The following is a 15,226-nucleotide window of genomic DNA, read 5'->3' as shown; positions in this document are numbered from 1 at the left end:
GTGTCAGCTTTACCTGAATGTTTTGTGGGAATGGCTATTATGTCTGGCTGGGAAACACTTCCCCTCCCTAGTGCTGTAAACTCCAAACCTGTAGATGAAGTCCTAAGAGAGGCTACACTGAGGAACATAATTGATGATGGAATTAAGGTAAATGTTTGTAGGAGAATTGGTATTTTGGAACAGGCTTTATGTGAAGTGGTGGTGTCTCTCTTACCTGATTGTGTCATGGGGACGGACATTGTATCTGACTGGGGAATACTCCCCCCACCGAGGATTGTAGAACAGAAGGCACGTGACTCCACTCCTCGAGCAATATTAACGGCACCTGCTAAATGGGAACCAGTAAGGCTGCCTGAGCCCACACAGCGTGGAATAGAAGCTGGAGTGCCAGTAGGGGCAAATCCTCTGTGCCACAGCCCTAAGTGGAATGTAGACTGGGACTTATGGCAAGAGTGCGTGAGCACTCCCGGCAACAGCAGGGACTTGGAACTAGAGAATTCCCGTCTGAGGGCTATTTACTACCTCGCAATCAGGCATTAATTGAAGCTACCCCTATGACTGAAGGATATAAAATGATCTTGAAACCGGAAATGCCCACAATGTCTCGGGTCGTGTCAGAAACACTCTAACGGGGATGGAATGCCCAGAAGAGTTCCAGAACAATATGGAAATGGGTCACACAGGATGTTGTTATTGGGAGAATGCAAGGAGGAGATAGGAGCAGGAAGCCTCTCTTCTCTTAGGATTGACTCTGGAACTGTGTGAGGAGCTGCTGGATTCTGTCATCACTTGGACAGTGCCCTGTAAACAGCTCTTGACTGACAGAGAAAGAGCTGCTTGGTTTGTGGACAGCAGTTCCGCAGTAAATGGACAACGTCTTCGATCGAGGAAGGTAAAAACAAATCAGTTCGGTGGGAAGCAGTGATGGAAGAATTGAACAATATTGTCTTTGGGTTTTTACTGACTCATGGGCACCGGCCAATGGCCTGGCCATACAGTCAGACAGAGGGCAACGGAAACCTGGCCTATTAAAGGGATGCCCCTATGGAAATTACTATGGGAATTTGAGGGGTGCATTAAAGGAGGACGTGCCGATGCTTGTCGGAAGAACCCCCTTCCAGGTTTGGGAGGTGACTGGAATCAACAAGCAGATATTCATCCCTGTGTGCTCGCTGGAGGTGGCCACCCGGGTCTGTGAGATGACTGGACATGGGGACGCTGCAGCAACACAGAGATGGTCTGGATCTCCATGAAGTCTTCTTGTTCCCTCAGAGGCCCAAGATGCCAATGAGAGCTGTTCTGTCAGCAAGAGAGACAGAGAGTGCGGAGGGCTGCGTGGTAGATTCTGGTGGGAAGGCCTTGACCATAGCTGGCAAGTGAGGCTGAGGCTGGAAGTGCTGGGGGCTCCAAACGGGTCCTGACAGGCACGATGCTGACTCTGGCCTGGGCTGTGCATACCCGGCAGTAGATGCAAATGCTCAGGGTGTCAGGAAAGAACCCGAACACAAGATAGCGCACCAATTTGGACATCCGAGCATCGTTTCTTCAGACCAAGGAGCACACTTCACCAGCTCATAATGTCCAAGGATGGACAGTGAGGTATCCTCCTCAGAGTTTGATAGAGAGTCGAAAGGGGCAGTTAGAACAGTGGTGGTCTATAACGGGGGATAGAAGCCTGAAGGGCTGGCTTCCACGCCTTCACCACTCACATGAGTGGGGCTTTCCTCACTGGGTAGATTTCTCTGTTTTTCTGGTGGATCTGGGGGGAAGGGGAAGGTGCTGGTATTTTTTCTCCCCACATCACTTCAGCTTTTTCTTCTCCCTACTTGATGTAGGGGTCACAGGACCAGGGCTGGAAACAGGGATGATTCCTGAGCAAGAAACTGTAACTGTGTTTTTAACCTCTGTGTCAGAATTCCTGAGGGCCTGATGGCGCAGGATGTGCCTTCACCCCATCTGACAAAATTGGGAGTAATAGTGAATGCAGCTATATTGCCTGGAGGTAAAGATAGCCCGCTAGTTCTGTGCCTGTGTAACTTTATCTGACTAGATGTGCACTGAGGGGGAGGCACTTTCTAGACTAGTATTGCTGCCTGCGATCTAGACAAGCACTGTGACCAAACCTAATGTCCCTTCCAAAGGTAGGAAAATTTAGATATAAATGGAGAGAAGGAAAAAATAGTAGCTGAGGGTAAGGGAATGACTAAATAAATGGGTTATGTAATGAGGAACATCCAATATTATGTTAACATCTCAAAAGAGGCTCAGAGCAAGAGGTGATATTGTCTCATACCAGATGCCTGAAAGGATGAAGCCATATACTGCTGACACCACTCCTGCTTTTGGAACCTGACAAGATCAAATTGAACATTGCAAACCTGAGTGGCCTCTCTCTGTGAGACATTTTCATACGATCTGATGCTGGCTTGGATATTTATTAATGACTGAATGGGATTCTAGTAATGGGCCAGTATCTTTTGACTTTTATGATTGTTTTGCTGTAGGGATCCGTATCTGAAGATGGATAGATATCTTTGGTCCCCAATTCTGGCAGTTACTAAAACCTTTGGAACGTCCTAAGTGATGAGAGCCACAAAGGTGTCTTTTATTATGTTAATGATGTGGCTTTTGTACCTAAGAATGGGGGTTGGTTGCCAGGGGGACCAACTTTGATCAGAGGGTTGGAACTTTCAGTCCCACTTCCTGACATCAGGGGAGGAGAGGGAACCTGGAAGTTGAATCCGTCACCAGTGGCCAGTGACTTAATCGATCGTGCCTGTGTAACGAAGCCTGCATAAACATCTAAAAGTACAGGGTTCAGAGAGCTTCCGGGTTGGTGTACATGTGGAGACATGGGGAGAGTGCTGAGCCTAGGGAGGACGTGGAAGCTCTGCACCCTTTCCCCACACCTTGCTCTATGCATCTCCTCCATCTGGCTTCCTGAGTTGTAGCCTTTTATAATAAACCAGTGATCTAGTGAGTAAAATGTTCCTCTGAATTCTGTGAGCTGCCCTAGCAAATTAGTCGAACCCAAGGAGGGGGTTGTTAGAACCAAGCCAGTTGGTCCGAAGTACAGGTCACAACCTGGACTTGGGACTGGTGTCTGAACTGAGTTGCCAAGGAGGGCATGGTTGGGACCTCCAATCTATAGCCAGTTTGTCGGAAGCACAGGTAACAGCCCGGGCTTGGGACGGCATCTGAAGTGGGGGTGGGTTGGAGGCAGTCTTGTAGGACTGAACCGTCAACCTGTGGAATCTGATGCCGTCTCTGGGTAGATGGCGTCAGAACTGAGATGACCTGAGTTGCATTCTTGGACACCCTGCTAGTGTCCGAGAATTGCTTGTTTGTTTGGGGAAACCTCCCCACATTGGAAATTGGATCTCAGAGCACCTAAAAGGCAAGAGTACTAGGAGGGTGCCAATGCCCTTCTCACTACAGGACTCAGTAGAGCTGCCTTAGCCTACATTTCCCATCTGGGACTGCCCTGGGCCCCTTTAGCGGAGGATAACCCAGTGGGGAGAAAGCTAGCTGTTCACCCCAAACACCCCACAAACCACCAGGCATCTTCTGCACCCTACTGTCCATGGGGCTACCAGGGCAGGACTAACTGTAATGCCGCAGGAGACACCAAAGGGGTGCCTTCAGAGTGGCAGCAGTGTCTGTGGTGTCCCCTGAGAGTAGTCTCAAAGAGACTGTTGATATGGGCTTGTTCCTGGGCCTATGGGACAGCCCCTAACTACTCCAGGAAATAATTACAGTAAGTCCACTACATACAAACGAGTTCTGTTCCGAGAGCACATTTGTAAGTCCAGCAAAGTTAGCCTAGGTACCCAACTAACACAATCGCCTATATAGGACTGTACTGTAATAGGTTTATAATAGTTTTTACACAAATAATACATAAAAAGCAAAAAATAAACATTTTTACTCTTACAGTACAGTACCTTGAAAAGTACAGTAGTACAGTAAACAGCTGGCACTTTTTAGTATCAGCTACATCACCGCTGCTTTTATGCTTCCTTCTGGACATCCTGGGTTTGAAATAAAGCTACTGTACTACTGTACTCTATACAGTACAGTAAAGTGCACAAAAGCACAACCACCTGTAGAGGATGCACGCACGTGACAATGTACGCCAGACACGTGAATTAGCATGCGAATGCACGTTTGCATCTTTGAAAGTTCGCAACTTAAAGGTTTGTATATAGGGGACTTACTGTAGTTACGTTTGGGGGGCTCTGAAGTCCTTGCTTGATGCCGGGGCAGAGCGATTAGGTTACCCATAGCTTTTGTTTTATGCCACTAACAATGGACCCTGTGCCAGTGGGAGTGGCATCTGCAGGAGAAAAGCTAGACCTAGGGGTTTCTTTCAATTACTCCTAGGCATACCTGGGGCTGGGATCCACGGTGTACTTGGCCATGTCAATATCTGGAAAAAAATTTTTTTTCAGGCAGGGGAAACAACAAAGGCCTAAGATCTGAGGTGAGAATATGTTTATCGTGCTGAAGGAATGGTCCGAAGGCTGGTTGGTTGGAATACAGAGTGAGGGGGGCAAGTGGGATATGGGGTCAGAGATAATGATGGAGATTGGAGAGTACATCAGCTTTCCAGCTCACTCCTGCCCAAGGGTTGTTTTAAACCTCCAAGCTTTTCCAGACTGGGCTCTTGGTTTCTTTGGCAATTCAATTCCCTCAAACCTGGGTAGGCCTCTGATCTTTTTGCTTCTAGGCAGCTTCCTGTTCCGTAACCATATTCAAAGTTCTTTCCTAGACATAGTTAAGTCTGCTTTATGTATTTGCCTCCTTCTATCCATGCTTTTCCCTTTTCAAATGAATGGTGGCTATCTTGCTGCCGTCTCAAAAAACAGGCTCAGATAAGAACGAGGGACACCACCACCCTTAATCTGATTTAAAAAAAGAATTTTTAAAAATTGAAATATAGTTGATTTACAATGTTGTGTTAGTTTCAGGTGTAGAGCAAAGTGATTCAGTTATACATATATATATTTTTTTATAGGTTATTACAAAACATTGAGTGTTTTTTTTTTTTTTTTTTTTTTTTTTTTTTTGCGGTACGCGGGCCTCTCACTGCTGTGGCCTCTCCCGTTGCAGAGCACAGGCTCCGGACAAGCAGGCTTAGCGGCCATGGCTCACGGGCCCAGCCGCTCCGCGGCATGTGGGATCTTCCCGGACCGGGGCACGAACCCGTGTCCCCTGCATCAGCAGGTGGGCTCTCAACCACTGCGCCACCAGGGAAGCCCTGGTTATCTATTTTATACTCAGTCTGATTTTTGCTTCAGGGCAGAGTCCCTCTGTTTAATCGAGGAGTCTTTTTTTTTTTTTTTTTTAAGTGAGAAGTTTTAATGTGCCTTTGTGTCAAGTGCTCGAGCAGTCCCTAAGCTGCGGCCTGGTGGCTGATACTATTGCAGCTGTTAGGCTGGTAAAAGATAATGAGGCCAAATGCATTTAGGTTGTATATAACAGAGACCACATAAGCGAGATCAGCATGGTCTCCGCTCCCCATGTCCCTAGTTCCACAGCGTAACACTAAATACAAGGAAGCAAATGACAGACCACTGGCCTGCTAAGTCGTTCCGCTGGGGAGAAGCCAATTCTAAACTACAGCCAAGCAGTTTTCTAGACAGCGACGGAAGCCAGCAGCTGAACCATAGCGGAACAGTGGGGAGGGTAGAAAGTGTTGCCTTCCCCAGAACCAGGGAGATGGGTGAGAAATGGCCTTGTGACAGTCTCCCACAAGATAGTGGGCAGAAACTGCCTGGCAGCCCCTCCTGTCCTTATCTCCCCCTGTTCCAGGAGGAATCACAGAGCCTTCTGCCAAGTCCGGTCAGACTGCTCACAGGCCTTGCTTATGTGACCTATATGGAGATGTGCAAGACCACCAGCATGTCCTAATAGCACCTGTCCTTTACACTCTGTCACACAAAGCTTTTTTCGGTCTTCTCTCTTGTTTTTTGGGATTCAAAAACAGGAGCTTTTCTAGCCCTGTATTCCCCAATTTCTTATCTCTGTTCCTTTTTGCCCTTGAATCCGCCAATTCTGGCCTGAGCTTTTCCTTTTCTTGTAATAATACCTTGTTAAACACAGCAGGTAACCATCAATACATACTATTAACATTGCTTTCCATCCTGTTTCCCTAAAGCCATCGGCTCAGGAGGCACTTGGCCTGACTTCTTTTTTTTTTTTTTTTTTTAATTTATTTATTTTTGGCTACATTGGGTCTTTGTTGCTGCGTGTGGGCTTTCTCTAGTTGTGGCGAGCGGAGGCTACTCTTCATTGCGGTGCGCGGACTTCTCATTGCAGTGGCTTCTCTTGTTGCAGAGCACAGGCTCTAGGCGTGCAGGTTTCAGTAGTTGTGGCACGCGGGCTCAGTAGCTGTGGCACACAGGCTTAGTTGCTCCGTGGCATGTGGGATCTTCCCGGACCAGGGATCAAACCCGTGTCCCCTGCATTGGCAGGCGGATTCTTAACCACTGCACCACCAGGGAAGCCCTCCAGCACTTCTTTTTAATACAGGTGTTACCTTAATCAAGCATTTTGCTGCCATTTAATAAGACTCTCCATCTTTCCATCCTCCAATATCAGTTTCCCATTGCCCACTGGCTCAAACAAACAAATTTCTTTATTGCTCATTTTAGAGTACTGGGTAGGTGAACAGGTCACTGGGACAGTTCTCCATGCAGTCATTCAGAAACCTAGGCTGACAGGACTTCGCTATCTTCAACACATGGCTACCAAGGTCATCCGTAGGGGTAAGGTAGAGAGCAATCTCTATTGTAGCAAGCTGGAAAGGGAGAAAGAATATACGAGTATGCTTGGGAGTTTTACATGGTCAGGCTAAAAGTGAAACATGAAATTTGTTCTTACATTCCGTTGTTTATAATTTCATTGTCTGGCCATACCTAACTGCAAGGGAGGCTGGGAAATGTGTCCCCAAGAAGAAGCGGAAAGCCTGGATTAGGTGAGCAGCTAGCAATCTCTGCCACAGGGTGCTATGGAATAGTGTATTGGCAGTGCGGGTGGTCAGAAGTGGCTGAATTCTGGGTTTATATTGAAGGTAGAGGCATCAGAATTTGTTGATCCCAAGGTTTTTGGCTTGAATAATTCGGAAGAATAGATTTACCGTAAAAGACTGTTGAGAACTCAGTTTTAAGCATGTGATTTCTTAGGTGCCTGTGAAACATCCACCTGGAGACATTAAAAAAGCAGTTGGGGGACTTCCCTGCTGGCGCAGTGGTTAAGACTCTGCACTCCCAATACAGGGGGCCCGGGTTCGATCCCTGGTCAGGGAACTAGATCCCACATGCTGCAACTAAGAGTTCGCATGCTGCAACTAGAGATCCCACATGCTGTGACTAAAAGATCCTGCGTGCCACAACTAAGACCTGGCGCAGCCAAATAAATAACAAATAAATATTTTTTTAAAAAAGGTATGTAGTGTTTTCTCATGTTCTAATTTGCATTTCCCTAATGGTAATGATGATATTGAGCATCTTTTCAAGTGCCTTTTTGCCATCCATATATATACATTTGGTTTTTTTTGGCTGCGTTGGGTCTTCATTGCTGTGCACGGGCTTTCCCTAGTTGCGGCGAGTGGGGATACTCTTCGTTGTGGTGCGCAGGCTTCTCACTGCGGTGGCTTCTCTTGTTGTGGAGCACGAGCTCTAGGCGCACAGACTTCAGTAGTTGTGGCACGCGGGCTCTAGAGTGCAGGCTCAGTAGTTGTGGCGCACGGGCTTAGTTGCTCCACGGTATGTGGGATCTTCCCAGACCAGGGCTCGAACTCGTGTCCCCTGCATTGGCAGGTGGATTCTTAACCACTGAGCCACCAGGGAAGTCCCTTATTTGGTGTATTTAGACCACTGATGTTTTAAAGTGATTATTGATATGGTTGGATTAATATTATTTATTCCCGTTTTCTACTCATTGTCCTTGTTTTGTGTGTGTCTGTATGTGTGTGTGTGTTTTGTCTTCTCTTTTTCTGCCTTTTTTCTTTTTATGAGATATAACTGACATATAACATTATATTAGTTTCAGGTGTGCAACATGATTTGATATTTGTATATATTGCAAAATCATCACCACAATAAGTCTAGTTAACATCTGTCACCGTACATAGCTACAGAAAAAAATTTTTTCTTGTGATAAGGACTTTTAAGATCTGCTCTCCCAGCAAGCTTCAAATATTGCAATACAGTATTATTAACTATAGTCACCATGCTGTATATTACATCCCCATGACTTACTTATTTTATAACTGGAAGTTTGTACCTTTTGATGCCCTTCACCCATTTGCCCACCTACCACTAGCCACCCCCCCACTGGCCCCCACCATCTCTGGCAACCACCAATCTGTTCCTGTATCTACGAGCATGGTTTTATTTTTTAAAGATTCCACATATAAGTGAGATCATACTGTATTTGTCTTTGTCTGACTTATTTCACTTAGCATAATACCCTCAAGGTCATCCATGTTTGTGCAAATGCCAAAATTTCATTCTTTTTTATGGCTGAATAGTCCATTGTACATGTATATACCACATTTTCTTTATCTATTCTTCTGTTGATGGACACATAGGTTGTTTCCATATTTTGGCTACTGTAAATAATGCTGCAGTGAACACGGGGGTGTTGCCTTCTCTGGTTTTAACTGAACATTTTATATGTGACTCCATATTCTCTCCTCTCAGCATATCAGTTATACTTTTTTTTTTAGTGGTTGCCCTAGAGTTTGCAATATACATTTACAACTAGTCCAAGTTCACTTTCAAATAACACTATACTACTTCATGAGTAGTGCAAGTACCTTATAATAGAGTATTCCCAATTCCCCCCTGCCCCATTCCTTATAATATTGCTGTCATTCATTTCACTTATCCTTTAGCTATCACACGTATTAAGTATTGCTATTACTGCTAACGTCGCTATTATTATTTTGAACAAACTGTTATCTGTTAGGTCAGTTAAGAATAAGAAAAATAAAATATCTTATTTTACCTTCATTTATTCCTTTTCTTTTTTTTCTTTTTGGCTGTTCCACACGGCTTGCAGGATCTTAGTTCCCCGACCAGGGATCGAACCCAGGCCCTCATCAGTGAAAGCACAGAATCCTAATCACTGGACCACCAGGGAATTCCCCATTTATTCCTTTTCTAATGCCCTCCCTCTCTTTCTTTCTTTCTTTCAAGTTTCTAAACTGTGTTATTTTCCTCCTTTCTGAAGAACTTAGTTTTAACATTTCTTGCAATGCAGATCTACTGGCACCAAATCCTCTCAATTTTCTTTGTCTGAGAAAGTGTTTATTACTCCTTCACATTTGAAGGATAATTTGGCTGGATATCAAATTCTAGGTTGGTGGTTTTTTCTTTCAACACTTAAATATTTCACTCAATCCTTCTCTCTTCTTGTTTGCTTGGTTTCTAAAGGGAAATCCAATGTGATTCTTATTTTTGCTCCTCTATAGGTAAGGTTTTTTTCCCCCTCTGGCTTCTTTTAAGATTTTGTCCTTCGTTTTCTACAATTTAAGTATGATATGCCTAGGTATAGATTTTTTTGTTATTTATCCTGCTTGGTATTCTCTGAGGTTCCTGGATCTGTGGTTTGGTGTCTGTCATTAATATTGGAAAATACTCACCAATTGTAAGTTCAGACATTTCTTCTGCTCCTTTTTCTCTTTCTGTTATTCCCATTACATGTACACTATACCTTTTATAACTGCCCCCACAGTTCTTGGATATTCTGTTCTGTCTTCTTCATTCTTCTTTTCCTCTTTGCATTTCAGTTTTAGAAGTTTCTGTTAACATATATTCCAGCTCACTTATTCTTTCCTTGGGCATGTCCAGTCTACTGGTAGCCCATCAAAGGCATTCTTCATTTCTGTTATAGTGTTTTTTATTTCTAGCATTTCCTTTGGATTCTTTCTTAGAGTTTCCAACTCTTTGCTTACATTACTTGTCTGTTCTTAATTTTTTTTTTTCCCACCAGAGGTTTTAGCATATTAATCATAGATTTTTTTTGAAAATTCCTGGTTTGATAATTCCAACATCTCTTCCATATCTGAGTTTTGTTCTGGTACTTGCTCTATCTCTTGAAACTGTTTTTGTCTTTTGGTATGCCTTGTAACTTTTGGTTGAAAGCTCGACATGATGTACTGGGAAAAAGGAACTGTGGTAACTGGCCCTTTAGTGATGTGGTGTTAAAGTGTGGGGGAGGGGAAGCATTCTATAGTCTATGATTAGATCTTAGTCTTTTAGTGAGCCTGGGCCCTTGAACTGTGACCTTCAGAAGTGCTCCTCATCCTTTCCCCCTCCCTCCCTTTAGGTGAAACAGGAAGGCTAGAGGGGACTGGAGTTGAGTATTTATCTTCCCTCTTGTAAAAGGCTAGAGGGACCAATGTCCCAGCCTGCATCATTTAGGCTCTAGTAATACCCAAGGTAGTTAGGCACTGTTAAAAGAGTTTCCCTTGAGGGCAGGCCTTTGTTAAGAAGAACAGACTACTCTGGCCATATTTCATAAAGGTTACTTTTCCCTCCCCCTACTGAGAGGCAGGAGGGGATTTTTCTTCAGTCTGCACAAAACATGGTGGAACTCCTAGAGGTAAAACTTACAAAATTATGGGGGCCCTCCTAAGATGGGACCCTCCCCACCCCAACCTGGCACTTTTAGGTCTCTAAATAGCTTTTCCACACTGAACCTCCAGTGATTTATCGATTACAGTTTAAGTTTTCCTACCTCAGTTCTGTGGCAGGAAACAGAAGCTGTGGGCTTCTGTTCCAAGGCTTCTGCTCTGGTAAACTGTGATTCTGTGTATTTGCCTGTCTCTCCAGTTTGGGGGGCAGCAGTCAGCCCTGTGATCTCAGTTTTCTGACGGATTTAAAAGGAGTTGTTGATTTTCAATCTATTCACCTTTTTTCTTGTGAGGATGGGAGTAATGAATTCCAAGCTCCTTACATGTTGGATGGGAAACTGGAAGTCAGCATTTTCTTATAAGAGCAAAAGATGAAAAACATGCCAAATATGCATCAGTAAATGACTGACTATCCAAATTATGCTGCATCCACCTAATGGAATACTATGCAATCAAAACAGTCAGCTCTAGATGTCTTAATACGGAAAGATCTGCCAGATAGTTTAAGTGAAAAATGCATGGTGCAGAAAAGAAATAGCATGCTAGCATCTGCTGAATGTTCTTTGCAGTGAAAGAATGTTAGTTTTAAAAAAAGGGTATGTATACACACCTACTATTTAAAATAAAGAAAATACAACTTTAAAAGATTAGTGGAGGGACTTTCCTGGTGGCCCAGTGGGTAAGAACCCACCTGCCAATGCAGGGGATATGGGTTCGAGCCCTGGTCCAGGAAGATCCCACATGCTGCAGAGCATCTAAGCTTGTAAACCACAACTACTGAGCTTGCACTCTAGAGCCCGCGAGCCACAACTACTGAGCCCGTGTGCCACAGCTACTGAAGCCTGTGCACCTAGAGCCCGTGCTCCACAACAAGAGAAGCCACCGCAATGAGAAGCCCACGCACCGCAACGAAGAGTAGCCCCCGCTCGCCGCAACTAGAGAGAGCCTGTGCGCAGCAACAAAGACCCAATGCAGCCAAAAATAAAGAAATAAATTTATTAAAAAATAAGTTTAGTGGAAAATACACCAAAATTATAGCAATCACATTTTAGCGTTATGGGGTTTATTTTTATTTGTTTCTCAATTTTCTAAACTCCTTTAATTTAGCTACATTATTTCTATAATTAAAAAAAAACACTTCATACAGAAAAATCTAGAAGGAAATACTAAAAAATAATAGTGGTCAATGGTTTTGGTGATGGAAGTAAGGCAAATTTCTCCCGTTTGTCAGACATTTTGTAATGTCATCATATTACATTTACAGTAATGTTTGTTGTTTGTGACACACATGCAGGTTTTGTTTGGTTTAAGCTTCTGGTGTCTAGATTAGGTAAACTAAGTGAAAAGCCCTTTTAAAGAACAATGCTCGGACCAGGCCTGCTTCTTTTGGTTATACCACCTATTACACTACCATTTTTAGCACGCGTTTAAAAGCTATCATAAATCACTATTTTGATATGCAATCCCAAGTTTGTTGAAGGACTTGACCAAGCAGAAAAGACTGGCTGATTTGGAAACAGTGCAGTTTTTCTCTCCAGTCCTTGAGCAAACTAAGTGAGCAACACAGCCGCAAACAGTTATTTTGAGTCTGCAATCCCAAGACCAGAGCTGTGATGTCCTCTGCACTATGTGGTCAACCCCCGAAAGAAGCGAGAAGTCCTTAACATATACACACTATTATATATAAAATAAATAATTAACAAGAACCTACTGTATGGCACAGGGGACTATACTCAATATTTTATAATAACCTATAAGGGAAAAAAATCTTTTCAGATTCTATATATATATATAACTGAATCACTATGCTGTACACCTGAAACTTAACACGACATTATAAATCAACTATACTTTAATTAAAATTAAAAAAAGAAGAGGTTTCCCTGGTGGTCCAGTGGTAAAGAATCCGCCTTACAATGCAGGGTACACGGGTTTGATCCCTGGTCAGGGAAGTAAGATCCCACATGCTGCAGGGCAACTAAGCCCGCGCACCACAACTACTGAGCTCGCGCACCTCAACTAGAGAGCCTCTGTGCAGCAAACTACAGAGCCCACGCGCCCTGGAGCCTGCATGCCACAACTAGAGAGAGAAAAACCCGCACACCAGAACTAGAGAGAAGCCTGCGCACCGCCATGCGGAGCCTGCACGCCGCAGTGAAAGATCCCACATGCCTCAACGAAGATCCCATGTGCTGCGACTAAGACCCGACGCAGCCAAAAATAAAAAATAAATTAATTAATTAATTTTTAAAAAGGAAGCAAGAGGTCCTGAAATGAGCCTAAAAATATTGAGAAAGGGGCTTCCCTGGTGGCGCAGTGGTTGAGAGTCTGCCTGCCGATGCAGGGGACACGGGTTCGTGCCCCAGTCCGGGAAGATCCCACATTGCCGCGGAGCAGCTGGGCCCGTGAGCCATGGCCGCTGGGCCTGCGCGTCCGGAGCCTGTGCTCCACAACAGGAGAGGCCACAACAGTGAGAGGCCCGCGTACTGAAAAAAAAAAAAAAAAAAAAATTGAGAAGAGAAAGAATTGATGCTCAGTAGTTGACAAATCATTGTTTGCGTTCTAAAAAGAATAAATCTTATCTAAAAGAATGTGGAAAGAAATATACCTAAGAGCCAAGACAAAAATAGCTGTTTCTAGCAGTCAAAAATACAATGTTTAGGGCTTCCCTGGTGGCGCAGTGGTTGAGAGTCCGCCTGCCGATGCAGGGGACACGGGTTCGTGCCCCGGTTCGGGAAGATCCCACATGCCGCGGAGCGGCTGGGCCCATGAGCCATGGCTGCTGAGCCTGCGCGTCTGGAGCCTGTGCTCCGCAACGGGAGAGGCCACAACAGTGAGAGGCCCACGTAACGCAAAAAAAAAAAAAAAAAAAAAAAAATACAATGTTTAAAATACAAAAATAAATAAGCAAAAACAAAGCTAAAAACCTCACCAATTTTGGTTGAAAGTAAGCCTCTTTGTGTGTTTGTGAAAAGTTTGATTTGCAGAATATATTCAGAGAAATAACATTTTTATTATATATTAAATATAATTATATACTAGAGTATATATTATCTTTCTTAACAGATGAATTCTGTCTTAGAAGTCCTAAAGGAAGTGAATCTCAAACTTTGGTAGCTTGCAGTACAGTCACCCAGGGGCCCCTCTTTAACTTGCCCTTTCATTCTTTACTCTAGAAAGATCTGTGTGGAACAGAACATTCAAGTCATTCCTATGCTGGTTTCAAATGCCTTAGAGAAGCTACTTTAATAAGTAAGAATGATTTAGGAGTTTAGTATTTCAACAGAATTTTCTAACATGTTCAGAACAACTGTAGTGAGAAACTAGATTGTAGATAATTCTCTCATAATTTTGTTTATACTGTTGATGTCACTAATGCATTTTTTTCATTCCTCCAATGACAGGGCAAGCATAAAATTCTAGACAGTTTCTGTCTGAATACCATGTTTTAATTTAGTAAGATTCAGATTAATAATGCTGTAGTATATGAATTAGTAGCAAATGAGTATATTTGTTTATAAGCTTGTGACATTGTGATTTATAAGAAATATATACATTTTGTTGTTCAGATGACCAAAATATATTTCTCTTATATATGTTTGGTTGTTGTCCATGGTTCCTGGCTCACAGCTTTCAAAATCCTTGGGATTCCCTGAGCCATAAGAGCAATGGGAGCATCTTTTGCCATAATATTTGGTCTCTTGTCCTCAGTTCCTGAAACTTTATTGCTTCAGAGCCATAAAGGTAAAATGGGTGTCTTGTTATTCATAACAAGCCCCTTTCCACCACAACTGGGTTTATGTTAATGAGGTGACTGACTTTTGGAAAGCACCTAAAGATGGGGGCTGCCAGGGAAACCAACCATGTGATTAGAGGATTGGAACTTTCAGTCCCACCCCTTAACCTCCAGAGATGGGGAGGTACTGGAAATGAATAGACTGCCAATGGCCATTAAGCTAATCAATCACGCCTATGGTATGAATCCTACCCAAAAAAGAGGGTTCAGAGTTTCCATGTTGATGAACACGCAGAGATTCGGGGAGAATGGCACGCTTGGAGAGGGCATAGAAGCGCCATGCTCCTTTCCCATACCTTATCCTAAGCATCTCTTCCATCTGGCTGTCCCTGAGTTTTGTGCTTTTATAATAAACCAGTGATATAATAAGTAAAATGTTTCTCTGAGTTCTGTGAGCTGCTCTAGCAAATTAATCAAACCCAAGGAGGGTGTTGTGGGAACCTCTGTGATTTATAGCCATTACCTCAGAAGCACAGGTGACATTCTGGATTTGTTGATTGGCTTCTGAAGTGGGGAGAGGAGACAGTCTTGTAGGACTGAGCCCTTAACCTGTAACCCAAGGAGGGGGTCGTTGGAACCTCCAGTCTGTAGCTGGTTGGTCAGAAGAAGCACAGGTGACAACCTGGACTTGCAATTGGCATCTGAGGTGGAGGGCAGTCTTGTGGGACTGAGCCCTTAACCTGTGGGATCTGATGCTGTCTCTGGATGGATAGTGTCAGAATTGGGTTGAATGGTAGGACACCCAGTTGGTGTCGGAGAACTGTTAGTTGGTGATGTGGGGAAAG

The sequence above is a fragment of the Globicephala melas genome, chromosome X, assembly GCF_963455315.2.
Source record: "Globicephala melas chromosome X, mGloMel1.2, whole genome shotgun sequence".
NCBI classification, from domain to species: Eukaryota; Metazoa; Chordata; class Mammalia; order Artiodactyla; family Delphinidae; genus Globicephala; species Globicephala melas.
Note: the sequence above shows the minus strand (reverse complement) of the source record.